At 43.6% G+C, this 13897-nt stretch overlaps 1 protein-coding gene across 32 annotated transcripts in view; it reads left to right on the top strand.

Annotated features, from left to right (window-relative positions):
- Positions 1-3744: 3744 nt before the first annotated feature.
- Positions 3745-13897, top strand: part of GCNT1 (glucosaminyl (N-acetyl) transferase 1) — a 43709-nt gene continuing 33556 nt past the window's right edge. For 18 of the 32 annotated variants that reach the window (XM_027964482.3, XM_060409345.1, XM_060409343.1 and 15 more), the window contains exons 1-2: positions 3745-3842; positions 4680-4802. The gene's annotated coding sequence lies outside the window, so the exon portion shown is untranslated. Of the gene's footprint in view, positions 4521-4624; positions 4803-13897 lie in introns of all 32 variants that reach the window. The other 14 variants (XM_060409334.1, XM_060409349.1, XM_060409347.1 and 11 more) reach the window with 3 other exon arrangements.

Below are 13897 nucleotides of genomic sequence, written 5' to 3'. Positions count from 1 at the left end.
TGGTGGAGGGAGAAGGGATTTGCTCTTTGCTGTTTGGTTAGTGGGGAAAAACAATTCAGGTAATCATTCCCACCAGTGTCACCAAGCAGTGGCTCTTTTACCTGGCTGCGGCAGTTGGTTCCAATTTTCCAATTTTCCAATGTTTAGTCTACCCTCTCTTCCGGCCTCAACACTTGCCTTCAGAAGCAGCATGTCCAGCTGGGTACTCCCCTCCTCAACCTCAGAGGTCTGAGTGCTGCTCCTCAGGGGCATTCTCCCAGCTCTCAGTTTCTTCTATTTCACGTTTTATTTTGTACTGGAGTCTAGCTGATCAACAGCGTTGTGACAGTTTCAGGTGCACAGCAAAGGGACTCAGCCATATATACAGATGCATCCATTCTTCCCCAGACTCCCCTCCCATCTGGGCTGCCACATAACGTTGTTCCAGCTCTTAGTTTCTGATAACCCCACACTTCCCTCTCCAGCTCCACCAGTGACAGCTGCTCCCCTCAGTTTCGGGCATCTCTTTGTTACTGCCTATGTTTCCCTTTCTGCTTTTTCAATCCTCCATTATATGTTTAATTCCTTAAATTCTTAAATTCTCTATAAAAATAACTGCTATAACCTCTAAGAGATCCAGAAATACTTTCTGAACTTGTATAGATTTATGATGGATTATAAATTATTGTGATAATTAAGAATAAGTGGGTTATATCCATAGGATATATGCCACATCCAACTGACAAACAGGATATATTCTAAAAGTTAATTTATAAATTCACTGTCTGGATCTTGAAATGAATTTTCCTAACAAAAGAATACTACACATTAAGTCAGATGATCAATTCATCAATGTTTACAATATAACTGAACAAACTATACAAATTGCGTTAGGCAACAGAACTAGCGTTGCTTGGCAATATATATTCACAGTTGCAACTGTAATGCTAGTGAAACCAAGCCCCTAAAAAGAGGATCGCTTGTCAAGTTTATGACTAACCTCTCTATTCAAAACTTTATGCTCTTTCTTGTCTTGCCCCTGTTTCCCTCAAGATCAAAGAGTATCGAGCAAAGAGGGGATTGAAGCAGATCACCACCCTGTGGGACCTTCCGAGGTACAGAACCCCTCCATGTTGCTTCTTTCTCGTTTGTAGAAAAGGCTTTAGTCCTGTATGCCAAAGGGCAGACTCAAGCAGTTAGGAAAATGAGGGAATGCAGAAACAGAGGGAAAGCAGGCAAAAAACAACAGTGGAACACTAAAACATGCAACAATAAAACAAAGTCCTAGGTCCTCCTCCAGGGATACAAAGAACGACCTAACACATATCTTTGAGTTGTTGTCAAGAACCTAAGGTCCCCACCCACCCAGGTGCAGGATGCTGCTGACAAGCTGACCAGAAACAGTAGACCCCAGACTGCTGGGAACCAGAATGTTGATGATAAAGATTCTGCAAACAGCACCACTGACCTATCAGAAAAAAGTCCATGAGCTGCAACTCTCACCCAAAATGGTCTCTTTAAAAGCCCCGCCCTGAAGGCCGTCAGAGAGTCTGAGACTTTTGATCATGGGCTGCCAGTTTTCCTTGCTTGGCACCCTGTAAATAAATGCTGTGCATTCCTTCACCAAAACTGGTGTCAGTAAATTGATTTTGCTGCAAAATAGCTGAGTAGACCCAAGTTTGGTTCAGTAACACTAGCAACAAATTGTATTCACTCTTTTAATTAAAAATGTTTAAATACTTTTATAAAGAATATATCCAAAATACTGTCATTTCAATCTATAATATTTTTAAATACATTTAAATGAGATACTAAAAAATTTTTTTTTCATATTAAGACTTCAAAATTGGCTGTGTATCTTACACTTCACTGAGAAAGGCCTGGTAAAATTGAGTAATTTTCCCAATTGGTTTAAGCTCTCACCTTAAATACCATCTTCAGCTAAAGATGAAAGAAGATGTGGGTGGGGTGGGGTGGGGTATAGTCACTTTAGATAGTCATCAAAAATAAGAAAGCACAGTGAACAAAAGGAGTGTTGTAATGCTTTGATAAGAATTTTTAGAGGTTTGTCATTCTTCCTCTTCCCAGTAGGGTTTCCTTGGTGTCTCAGAGGGTAAAGAATCCTCCTGCAATACAGGAGACCTGGGTTCGATCCCTGGGTTGGGAAGTTCTCCTGGAGATGGGAATGGCAACCCACTCCAGTATTCTGGCCTGGAGAAGCCCATGGACAGAGGAACCTGCTGGGCTACAGTCCATGGGGTTGCAAAGAGTTGGACACGACTGAGCAACTAACACTTCCACACTACCTCTTCCTAGTACAGGGAGAGAGACACCCTTACAAAGTTGTCATATATGATTTCTCTTATATATAAAAATATCTTCACACAAGAGTAACTTTAATTTGGTTTCAGAGCTTTTCTTGTGTTTAAAATTTCTTAAAAATAACGAGTTTAAAATGACTCTTAAGACAAAGGGACATGTTTTGGGGTGGCATATTCTGCTCCCCTAAATAGGAATGCTAAGTATTGATAATTTAAAAAAAAAAAACTGAAAATATTCTTGCTGAAAGCACAGTAAGAAAAAAACTGGTCAAGTGAGGATGGAGGAAACATGTTTAATCTAGTGGAAGTGACAGGCTTAGTTTCAAACACTGAATTAATAAAATTTATGAATTTAATTTCATAATGCAGTATTAGAGTTTTAGTATAATTGATTTCACAATGGCTTGACTTAAGGAATTTTAAATTATCACTGTCTTTTAGTTAAAAAGGTCATCTGGATTAGCAATAGATTGAAAAAAAGTTGCAATTACTTTTTCTCTAATTCTGACCAATATGTACATGCCGTGTATATCTGCAGAAGATATTTTGGGTTCAGACTTTTGTTTCCATGATAAAAATATAAACCATGGCTTAGAGGTTCATGAACAAGGAGCTCCCTTTCCTTGTTCTAGGTCTTGCACATAATGCATTTTAAGAAGATTCCTAAATAAAATTAAGACTTATTTGTGGTGAAATAAGTCAGCATCATCAACCTTCAGGTCTAGTGGCTCTGCGATCTAAATGCTCCTGGGCAGTATACCATGTTTCAGTATTTATGGAACAGTTCAAAGATATTGTGTGTGTATTTGTTGATGAGGAAAAGGGACCTTGCCCCAGGGCTGCTGTTGATGGTTTCTCCCTAGTCTTAATAACTGCTTGAATCTGCTCAGTGGAACTTAGGGAAGGTCATGGAGGCTGAATGGAGGCTGTTTCCTATAAACAAAGAACTGGGGGACACGAAAGGCCTTGTGTTCAGGAGACCCACAGGACCCTGCAGACATCTCTCATCACGGAAAACAAACAAACCCAATGGTTACATCTAATTTTAACACAATATAAAGACCTCCGGAATTTTTTTTTCCTTTGGTTATAAACCCTATTTTTAAAATAAAAAAAGACAGCGCTTCCCGCGGTTCCTGCCTCCCAGGAAGGGGCAATAAAATTCTGAAGACCCCACTCAAGTGCTCAGTCCCTAAGCGGTTCTCCCAACTAAGAACCCAAGTCAACCTAAGGAAGGAGAAAGAGGAAGCACGCAGAGTCAAGCACTTCCACCAGACAACGAAATGCCCAGAGGGCGCGCTGACTTGGGCCAGAAGGCCCAGGGCAGCAGAGGTCTGCGAAGCAGGGATGCGCTGGGCGGGGCCTAGAGGGGCGGGCCCAGGGGCGTGGCGCACGGGCGCGAGGGTGGGCGGCCCGAGACCCGGCCGCGCGGTCCTCCGGCGCCAAGAGCTCAGTCAGCCTAGCGCGGAGCAGCGCCGGGCGAGAGCGTCCCCGTGCTGCCCAGCACCCTCCAGCGTCTTCGGGGCCAGGCGCTCGCTGCAGGTAACCAACGCCCCACCAGGTTTCCTGCTCAGCTGCCTGGCTGGAGAGGAGGAAATGGGAAGGATAGGCGGGAAGGAGGAAGCCGCCACTTAGCCAGGGCCCAGCTGCAGCGAGTGGGGTCAGCTCCTCCGGGGAAAGAGGACGCGGAGCCGGGGCAGGAGAAAGAGGATGCGCGGTGGGAATCCGCTTCCAGCTTGTGCGTCCGGGACCCGGGGTGGTGCAGAGCGCCCTGCCTCGACCCAACTCTTCCGTCCGGTTCGGGGAGCCTGGGGCTAGGACTTTGGTGCCCGGTATCACCTGGAAGCCACTTGTTTCTTCTGTCTTTCCCCCTGGTTCACGTAGCGAGTAGTAGCTTAGGAATTGGGAGTTGGCGGCTGCGGGCATGGAGAGGCCGGGCGCGAACAGTTACTCACTGTTGTGCTTTGGGGGCCAGAGACTTTAACTTCGCATAATCCTAACCGTGTCCTTGCGGAGAGGTATTTATTACCTCCATTTTACTGATAAAGAAGCCTGCGCCGGGATGTTAAATGACTCACCCTGGGGGCTAACCACTGGAAAAGAGACGCTGCTCTAGGGGCTCCAAAGCCCTCACGCGTTTCCTCACCTTCCTGTTTGCTCTGCATGCTTCACGCCACGTCTAGAACGCGGGCTGCTACTGCTGGCTCTGTGGTGAAACAGGTGATTGTTCTTGAATGCATTATATTCCCTTCCTAGGTTCTTTTTGGTTTTGTGTTGTTAGCGCCCAATTTCTGATTCAAATGTTTCCAATTTTTGTTGATTAGCTTTTTGGAGTGGAAGAAGCTCTCCCTCACAGCTCTTTTCCTCCCTGCCTTGCAGCTCTGTTCCTGGATGCCGAGCAAAACACAGGCACCCCAGCCTGCTACACACTTCTCATCTTTTTCGGTGGATGATAGGTGGCCCGTGCATCCAGGCTGGGCCTTGCGGGCTGCCCAGTTGGAGGTGAGTCTTGTCATCTGGCATCCTACACACTTGTTGGCTTTGTTATTTCGTTCTAGGGGGAAGAGAGTCTTCATTTTACAAGTAGTAGGACAGGAGGCAGATTGAGGGGATATACAGTGTTCAGAGAAAGTATGGTGCCTGGAGATGAGAACAAGGCCACAGCTTTTTGTGGTCTGCATTTGGTGAGGGCTAGGTGAGCATCTGCCCAGACACTTAGTTGTAAGCTTCTCTGGGCATCCTGCCCCCCTTTTAGAGCTGTTCTGAAGGGCAGGTTTGTTTTACAGAGGGGAGGAAGAGGGCTGAATGGTTTTTAAAGATCAGTGTAAATTAACTGCTAGGAACCCAGGCAATTCCAACCCCGCTGCCCGGGATTAAGGAAAATAGCTTTCTGCTGTGGCTTAATTAAGCCTTCATGGATTTTTAGCAGGCCTTCAAGATGGTCTTTCAGGGAAACTTTGGAGTTCTCAGACACTGTTCCATGTTTAAAAATAAGGTAACACACGGTGAATTTACTTTTACAGAGTTTTATTGGTAGATAAAAGAAGTTGATTTTTTTCCCCCTTCCATCTCATGGTGAGGGTTGGAAGGTTCTAGTCAGTGCCTCTCGGCCTTTCCTTCAGCCTGATGTTGGAAAGGAACTTCTCAGCCTTGGCCGTAAACACGTATTGGATTTCATTCTCCATTAAATATAGTTCATCCTCGATTAACTATAGGACAGCTTCCAGTCACTAGTTACTTCTTATTTATTACTTTTGTCCATGGTGGGTCTTTGTTGCTGCAGGGACCTCCTCTGGTTGGCACCAGTAGGGGCTTCTCATTGGTTGCAGTGTGTGAGCTTCTCATTTTGGGAGCTTCTCATGCTGAGGAGCATTTGCTTCAGTGGTTGCGGCATGTGGGCTCAGCAGTTGTGGCACAACAGGCTTAGTTGCTCTGAGGCATGTGGGATCTTATGGACCCGGAGGCCGACCCGTGTCCCCTGCGTTGGCAGGCGGATTCTTAACCACTGGACCACCAAAGTCCTCTAGTTCTTTTCCGTTTGCAGTTTTGTTGCTTAACACTAAGAACTGTTTCTCTTGAGAACTATGAACTATCTCCTGGTGAGCTATAGTCCAGATTGTTGAATCAGAGGTGATTTAGTGACTGAGCACCAGCAGGATCAACTCTGTACAAAATGAAATCTAGGGACTTCCCTGGTGGTCCAGCGGTTATGTCTCTGTGAGTTTCCATTGCAGGGGCCACTGGTTCAATCCCTGATATGGAAACAAAGATCTCCACATGTTGCTTGGTTTGGCCAGAAAAAAAAATCACTACAGATCTACAGGAACTAAGTAGGTAATTCATGGGGAGAGCTAAATGGACTGTAATTGGTTCCAGGTGACCTGCCAACACCTGGGCAGGTATCAGCCATTCTCTCCCTCTAATCGAACAGGAATTCTAGCCCAGTGTGACCAGAGATTCCCTACCCAATAATTGAACAAACTTTATTTTAAAAAAAAATGTAAAAAGTGATTTTAAATATTGGCTTTTTTCTTTCTAAAAACACAAGAAATCAAATCAAATTTGGTTTATTCATTGTGTTTTCAAATCTCTTATAAACTGGTATACCTGGTGATCACATTCTCAAGTGAATGAACAATTCTGACCTATGACGTATATGTTGTACATTTTTCTGAAATGAGATGGCAGGAAACAATACTATTGAAAGTGATCTCTTCTCAGTCTCAACTTCTGTTTTCTGTGACATGTAGATTAGGTCACCTGCACCGACAAAAGTAGTCTTTTTATGGGCCAACCAAGGAATTGTGTTACTGTTTATTTATAGTTCTAGTTCAAGCTGTCAGCTGCCTTACTCCCTGTCTTAAAAAGGGAGTTCCCAAATGACTGTTCTTATAAATCTGGTGTTTCCTCCTGGGGTCTGTCTGTATTTTTAAACACACTGGCTTTGACACAGGAGACATGGTTTAAGGTTGTCATATGTCCTTGTTGCCTATATGTGGCAAATACATGTATGCTTAGACCAGAGTTCCTTCACTATGGCACTTCTGACATATTGGGCCAGATAATTTCTTGTTGGGATTGTCCTGTGCATTGTAAGCTGTGTAGCAGTGTTCCTGGCTCAACCCACTGGATGCCACTGGTCCCCTCTGTCTAGTTATAACTGAAAATATCTCCAGACATTGTTAGATGTCCCCTGGGGAGCATAGTCACCTAGTTGACCAAAAAAAAAAAAAAGAGTGAATATTTAAAATGCTTTAGACATTTATTAACTAAACTGAATACTGAACATAATTTAAACTTCTAATGACTAGAGAAGCTATCTAACACTTTAAATATTTTTATAATAAAGATGACTGAATCAGTGTTCTTTCTGAATGGCCTTGTATAGCTTGCAAGACTTTGCCTCCAAAGAAATTTTAAGTGTTTGATGTGGCTGTCAAATTTCTAAAGTTTAAAATGTGGAAGCTAAAAAGGAATCCTACAGCAGTTTTCATTTTTCTCATTTCAATTGCTTGATGTCTTTCCATTGTTTTTTAAGGTGATGGAGTATCAGTGGATGATGGTTGTTGATTTGAAAAAATCAACACAGTCTCTCATATAAGAATGTCAAAAGTCTAAGCAAAAATTTAATAATGAGACTTGGTATAAATTATGTGTAAAGTAGAATTTAGTTTTAAAAGAAATTAATTTTTTTTGCCTAACATCAATAACTAGGAAAACTGTGTTTCTGTAGTCTGAGAAATACTAATTTTATGGAAGAGAATTATAAGTAATATATGATTTTACTTACCAGAAGAAAAAAATGTCCTGCAAATATAATCCTCGTGTATAATCCTGCAGGTGTAACATAGACCTTATGGAGGTTGAAAACATTGCCTTGGTTGTAAAAGATGCATTCTTAGCTAGGGACTGGCTATTCGTTGGGCCCCTTGCAGAAATCAGACTAACTTATAAGGTTCTAGGCTGGCTACAAAGTTTGTCAGGCCCCTTCTTTAAACATTATGAGTTTTAAGATGGCAGCAGACAACTGAGCATTAAGCAGAGCCTAGGGTCCTGGTAGCTTAAAAGAGGATTATAATCGCAAATACAAATTCAGAGAACTGGTCCTGCTACCATTAAGCACCCAGAATTTCTGATTCATTGATTGTACTAATATTTCCAATCAGGAGTCTATGTGTATTTGATAATCAGTGCAGTAAATTTACTAAGAACTTCCTCCCATGATGAATTTTTCTTTTGCTAAAGAGGGAGCCAGATTGTTTGGGAGGGTCCTGTGAACTTGAATGACCTGCTTACTCATTGAACCACTATTTACTCTTTGAATCTAGGCATTGTCAGCTCTGGTCTACAGCTGTGAATGTGATAGAAGTTCTCTACCTTTACGAACCATTTAGTCTACTGTTTCAAGGACAGGGGGACAGACAAGCACATAGTCACATAGGCAATTACAGTCATAAGTAAAGCACAAGTGTCTGGAGACCATTTAACCTGGAGACCTAACCCAGATTAGGGGAGGGGATTTCTCAGGATAGGTCTTTCTGAAAAGAGGTACTTAAAATGAGGCCTTAAAAATGAGTAGAAGTCAGGTGAAATAGGGTTTAGTGTTCCAGGCTGAAATAGTTTAGACCATAGAAGGAATGTAGCTTGGGATGAGGCCTCTTGGGTCATCTTTTGGACTTTGCACTTTAATGAAAAGGTAGAGGGAACTCACTGAAAACTTTTAAATAAGAGATAGGATGATTAGATTTGGGTTTTAAAAATGATCATCCTCACTGCTGTGTTTGGAGGGGTAGGCCCTATTGGCATATATGGTGTCTGTGCAAACCAGGAAAAGACTCCCTTCTGGGTGGACCAATTAGAAAATATGTACTGCTTGTCCCACTAGGTCAGCTCAGAGGCAGTCCCCTGAGCCAGTCACTTAGTGTGAGCACAGCCTGTCTACACGCTGGGGAGGGGGAGAATGGGGTGTGGCCTGATAGTGCAAAGGCTTTTGCAGTCACCCAGGGGTAGAGAGGGGAGTAGATGGGGGACGGATGGAGAGCATGAGAGAGATAATGAGTTTGTTCCCTGGTGGCTCAGACGGTAAAGCGTCTGTCTACAATGCAGGAGATCCGGGTTCGATCCTTGGGTCAGGAAGATACCCTGGAGAAAGAAATAGCAATCCACTCCAGTACTATTGCCTGGAACATTCCATGGACAGAGGAGCTTGGTAGGCTACAGTCCATGGGATCGCAAAGAGTTGGACACGACTGAGCGACTTCACTCAAGAAGGTAGTTGCTGTTTGGGTATAGATGTTGGAGAGAAGCTATCAAAAATGATTTAAAAGTTGAGCATAAATACCTGAGTGGGATAGGATGGTGAAACCATTTTCAGTTGAAGGGGACTAAGGGAGGAGTGGGTTTGGCACAGGTGGGGGAGGGAAAGTAATTCCACTTCAGTCTGTTTGCTTTTGAGGCATTCCAGGTGGAGTCAGGGAGTAGGCAGAAGGAACTCCTGAAAGAGATCTGGGATGGAAATACATATTTCGAGGCAGTTGCAAATAAATAGTCCTTGCATATCCCTGGTGGCTCAGGCAGTAAAGAATTTGCCTGCAGTGTGGGAGACCAGGGTTCGATCCCTCGGTTGAGAAGATCCTCTGGTGGAGGGCATGGCAACCCACTCCAGTATTCTTGCCTGGAGAATCCTGTGGACAGAGGAACCTGCTGGGCTACAGTCCATGGGGTCGCAAAGAATTGGACACGACTGAGTGACTAAGCACAGCACACACCATATGAAAAAGATTTCCAGAACACTGCTAGCTCAGTTCCTAAGAGGAAGAGATGCTTTAAAAAGATCACCCAAAGAGGGGTGTAGAATGAGAAGGGGAGGGGGCTGGCCTTGGAGAGTTTGATCATTGTGCTCAGAGGAAGAAGAGAAGCTGGTTAAGAGTTAGCTCAGTCACTCTGTTGTGTCCAACTGTTTGTGACCCCATGGGCTGCAGCATGCCAAGCTTCCCTGTCCATCACCAGTTTCCGGAGCTTGCTCATGTCCATTGAGTGGGTGATGCCATCCAACCATCTCAACCTGTGTCATCCCCTTCTCCACCTGCCTTCAATCTTTTCCAGCATCAGGGTCTTTTCCACTGAGTCTGTTCTTTGCATCAGGTGGCCAAAGTATTGGAGTTTCAGCTTCAGCATCAGTCCTTCCAATGAATATTCAGGGCTGATTTCCTTTAGGATGGACTGGTTGGATCTCCTTGCAGTCCAAGGGACTCTCAAGAGTCTTCTCCAACATCACAGTTCAAAAGCATCAATTCTTTTGTGCTCAGTTTTTTTTTATAGTCCAACTCTCACGTCCATATATGACTACTGGAAAAACTGTAACTTTGACTAGATGGACCTTTGTTGGCAAAGTAATGTCTCTTTAATATGCTTTCTAGATTGGTCATAGTTTTTCTTCCAAGGAGCAAGTATCTTAATTTCATGACTGCAGTCACCATCTGCAGTGATTTTGGAGCCCCCCAAAATAAAGTCAGTCACTGTTTCCATTGTTTCCCCATCTGTTTGCCATGAGATGATGGGACTGGATGCCATGATCTTAGTTTTTTTTAATGCTGAGTTTTAAGCCAGCTTTTTTACTCTCCTCTTTCATCTTCATCAAGAGGCTATTTAGTTCCTCTTCACTTTCTGCCATAAGTGTGGTATTATCTGCATATCTGAGGTTATTGATAAATTTCTCCTGGCAATCTTGATTCCAGCTTGTGCTTCATCCAGCCTGGCATTTCTCATGATGTACTCTGCATATAAGTTATAAATAAGCAGGGTGACAATATACAGCCTTGACATACTCCTTTTCCTATTTGGAACCAGTCTGTTGTTCCATGTTTGGTTCTAACTGTTGCTTCTTTACCTGCATACAGGTTTTGCAGGAGGCAGGTCAGGTGGTCTGGTATTCCCATCTTTTTAAGAATTTTCCACAGATTGTTGTGTTCCACACAGTGAAAGGCTTTAGCATAATCAATAAAGCAGAAGTAGATGTTTTTCTGGATCTCTCTTGCTTTTTCTGTGATCCAATAGATGTTGGCAATCGATCTCTGTTTCTTCTGCCTTTTCTAAAACAGGCTGGAACATCTGGAAGTTCACGGTTCACGTATTGTTGAAACCTGGCTTGGAGAATTTTGAGCATTATTTTGCTAGCATGTGACATGAGTGCAATTTTGTGGTAGTTTGAACATTCTTTGGCATTGCCCTTCTTTGGGACTGGAGTGAAAACTGACCTTTTCCAGCAGTCCTCTGGCCGCTGCTGAGTTTTCCTAATTTGCTGGCATAATAAGTGCAGCACTTTCACAGCATCATCTTTCTGGATTTGAAACAGCTCAATTGGAATTCCATCACCTCCACTATCTTTGTTTGTAGTGATGCTTTCTAAGGTCCACTGGACTTCGCATTCCAGGATGTCTGGCTCTAGGTGAGTGATCACACCATCGTGGTATTCTGGGTCATGAAGATCTTTTTTGTATAGTTCTTCGGTGTATTCTTGCCACTTCTTAATATCTTCTGCTTCTGTTAGGTCCCTACCATTTCTGTCCTTAATTGAGCCCATCTTTGCATGAAATGTTCCCTTGGTATCTTTAATTTTCTTGAAGTGATCTCTAGTCTTTCCCATTCTGTTGTTTTCCTCTGTTTCTTCCTTTGATCACTGAGGAAGGATTAGTGATATCTCTCCTCGCTGTTCTTTGAAACTCTGCATTCAGATGGGTAGATCTTTCCTTTTCTCCTTTGCCTTTCACTTCTTTTCTCAGCTATTTGTAAGGCCTCCTCAGACAACCATTTTGCCTTTTTGCATTTCTTTTTCTTGGGGATGGCCTTGATCACTGCCTTCTGTACAATGTTGTGAACCTCCGACCATAGTTTTCCGGCACTCTGTCTATCAGATCTAGTCCCTTGATCTATTTGTCACTTCCACTGTATAATCAAGGGTCACCCGAAAGACCAAGTAATTAGAAGGGTGGGACTTTTCAGCCCCACAGGCTGACCTCTTGGAAAGGAAAGAGGTGCTAGGGATTGAGTTACACAGACACTTGAAGAAGCTGTTGGGAGACCTTCTGGGTTGATGGGCACATCAAGGTGCTAATAGAGGCAGCCTATCCAGAGAAGAAGCCAGGAAGCTTGGCACCCCTCCCCCATACCTTACCCTCTGTATCTCTTCCATTTGACTGTTCATAAGTCGTATTCTTTCTAATAAACTGTAGTAGTAAGTAGAATGTTTTCTGGAATCTTACCTGTGCAAGCAAATTTTCACACCTTGGGATTCATGAGAAGCCCTGAATTCACAGAACCCCCATATTTATAATTTGTCTGGGCACCCCATTTGCAGCTGATGCCCACAGAAGGCATTCTTGTGGGACTAAGCCCTTATATATGGGATCTGGGCTAACTCCAGCTAGTTTATGACAGAATTGAACTGAATATTTGGGTACCCATTTGGTGTCAGAATTGGCTGGTGTCTGCAGGAAAAATAAATCCCCCATGTTTGGTGTCAGAAGTGTTTTAAAAACAGCTCAGCCCTATACACCTGAAATAGACTCTCACTGTCTTTTCTTGAAATCGCCTTTGACCTTATACTTGATGCCTGAAGGCGTCACCTGAGAGCTTACTTTTGATGAACATCAAGGCCCCTTGGTGGGTGCCGGGAAGGCTTCTGGAGGGGAAGGGTATTCCCTATTCCTTTGTCAGTTTGCAGGTTTGTGTCTAGGTTCTCAGTGTTGACTGTACAATAGGAACACCTGGCAGCTTTAAAAATTCTTGGCACTCAAGTCAAACTCCTGACTAATTCCATGGAATCTCTCGGGTAAGGGAATTGGTATTCTTTGAAAGCTCCCAGTGGTTCTAATGTGTGTACAGCCAAGGCTGAGAGCCGCTCACTGGGATACCAGACCAGTTAAAGCCATTTGCCCCATTGAGCTCCAGCCCATTGCCTGGAATTTGCCTGTTGTGTATGAACAGTTAGATCCAGACCCTTATGAATGAAATAGGTTAGCGGCCAAAGAAGGAGGCAAATGACAATTCTATGGGATGTTGAAGGAACATATGAAACCTTCTGTTTATAATTTTGTAAACATTTAAGAAAGAAGTCAAGCTATGTTATCTCTAGTCTCTGTAGTGTGGTGCCTTCTAGATTTGGTGTCTTGTATGGGGAGTGTGATTTTCTCAGGAGGAAGAGGTGAGGAATCCTCACCGGACCCCTAAGCGTATTGGAAAGTGTTGCAGTTTGCCAGTAACAATATCATGGAGTTATGAGGTTTTATGAACACAAAGGCTTTAAATCATGGCACCTCTCAAATGGTGAATGGAGACTTACCTGTGAGTGGGTTACAGGTATCCTGAGATTCATTCTCTGTCACCCATCTCCCTTCAGTCAGGGGGCTGAAGTTGAGCAGTCACCTTCTTGGATATGTGTCCTAAAAGCATCACAGCTTCAGATGGCAGATGCTTTATCATCCATTGTAATGCTCTGGGCAGGGGAAGTGACCATCTTTCCACCACTTATCTTCCCTGGTTCTCTTGCAGGCACACATCTAAGAGTAATTGAGTTTACCAGTGTCTGCGTTTTTCTTTAGCAAAAGACAAGGTTTCCAAATTGCCCTTTCCCAGTTTTGCTGTGCCTATCAGTAGTTGCGATTGTCTTCCCAGGTGACTCAGTGGTAAAGAATCTGCCTGCCAGTGCAGGAGCCACAGGAGACTCTTTCCCTGGGTCGGAAGGATCCCCTGGACAAGGAGATGGCAACCCACTCCAGTATTCTTGCCTGGAGGATCACATGGACAGAGGAGCCTGGTGGGCTACAGTCCATAGAATCACAAAAGAATGGGATGTGACTGAGCATGCGCGAGCATGCGCGCGCATACACGCACAGACACACACACCCTGCCCATGCCTCAGTAGTTGTTACTTTGTAGAGCAGGAACGATCCAAGATAAACTTGAAGTTCACTCAAGGAGAGGGAGAGTGACCACATTTCAAAAGTAATTTATGCTACAGAGGCATTTGGAAATAACCATTTGGAAATGTTTGCATTGAATGTGAACCTGTTGCCAAGAAATACGGTAGATTTATGAGT

Source organism: Ovis aries, chromosome 2 (genome assembly GCF_016772045.2).
Source record: "Ovis aries strain OAR_USU_Benz2616 breed Rambouillet chromosome 2, ARS-UI_Ramb_v3.0, whole genome shotgun sequence".
NCBI classification, from domain to species: Eukaryota; Metazoa; Chordata; class Mammalia; order Artiodactyla; family Bovidae; genus Ovis; species Ovis aries.
Note: the sequence above shows the minus strand (reverse complement) of the source record. Positions and strands in the feature narration are given on the sequence as shown.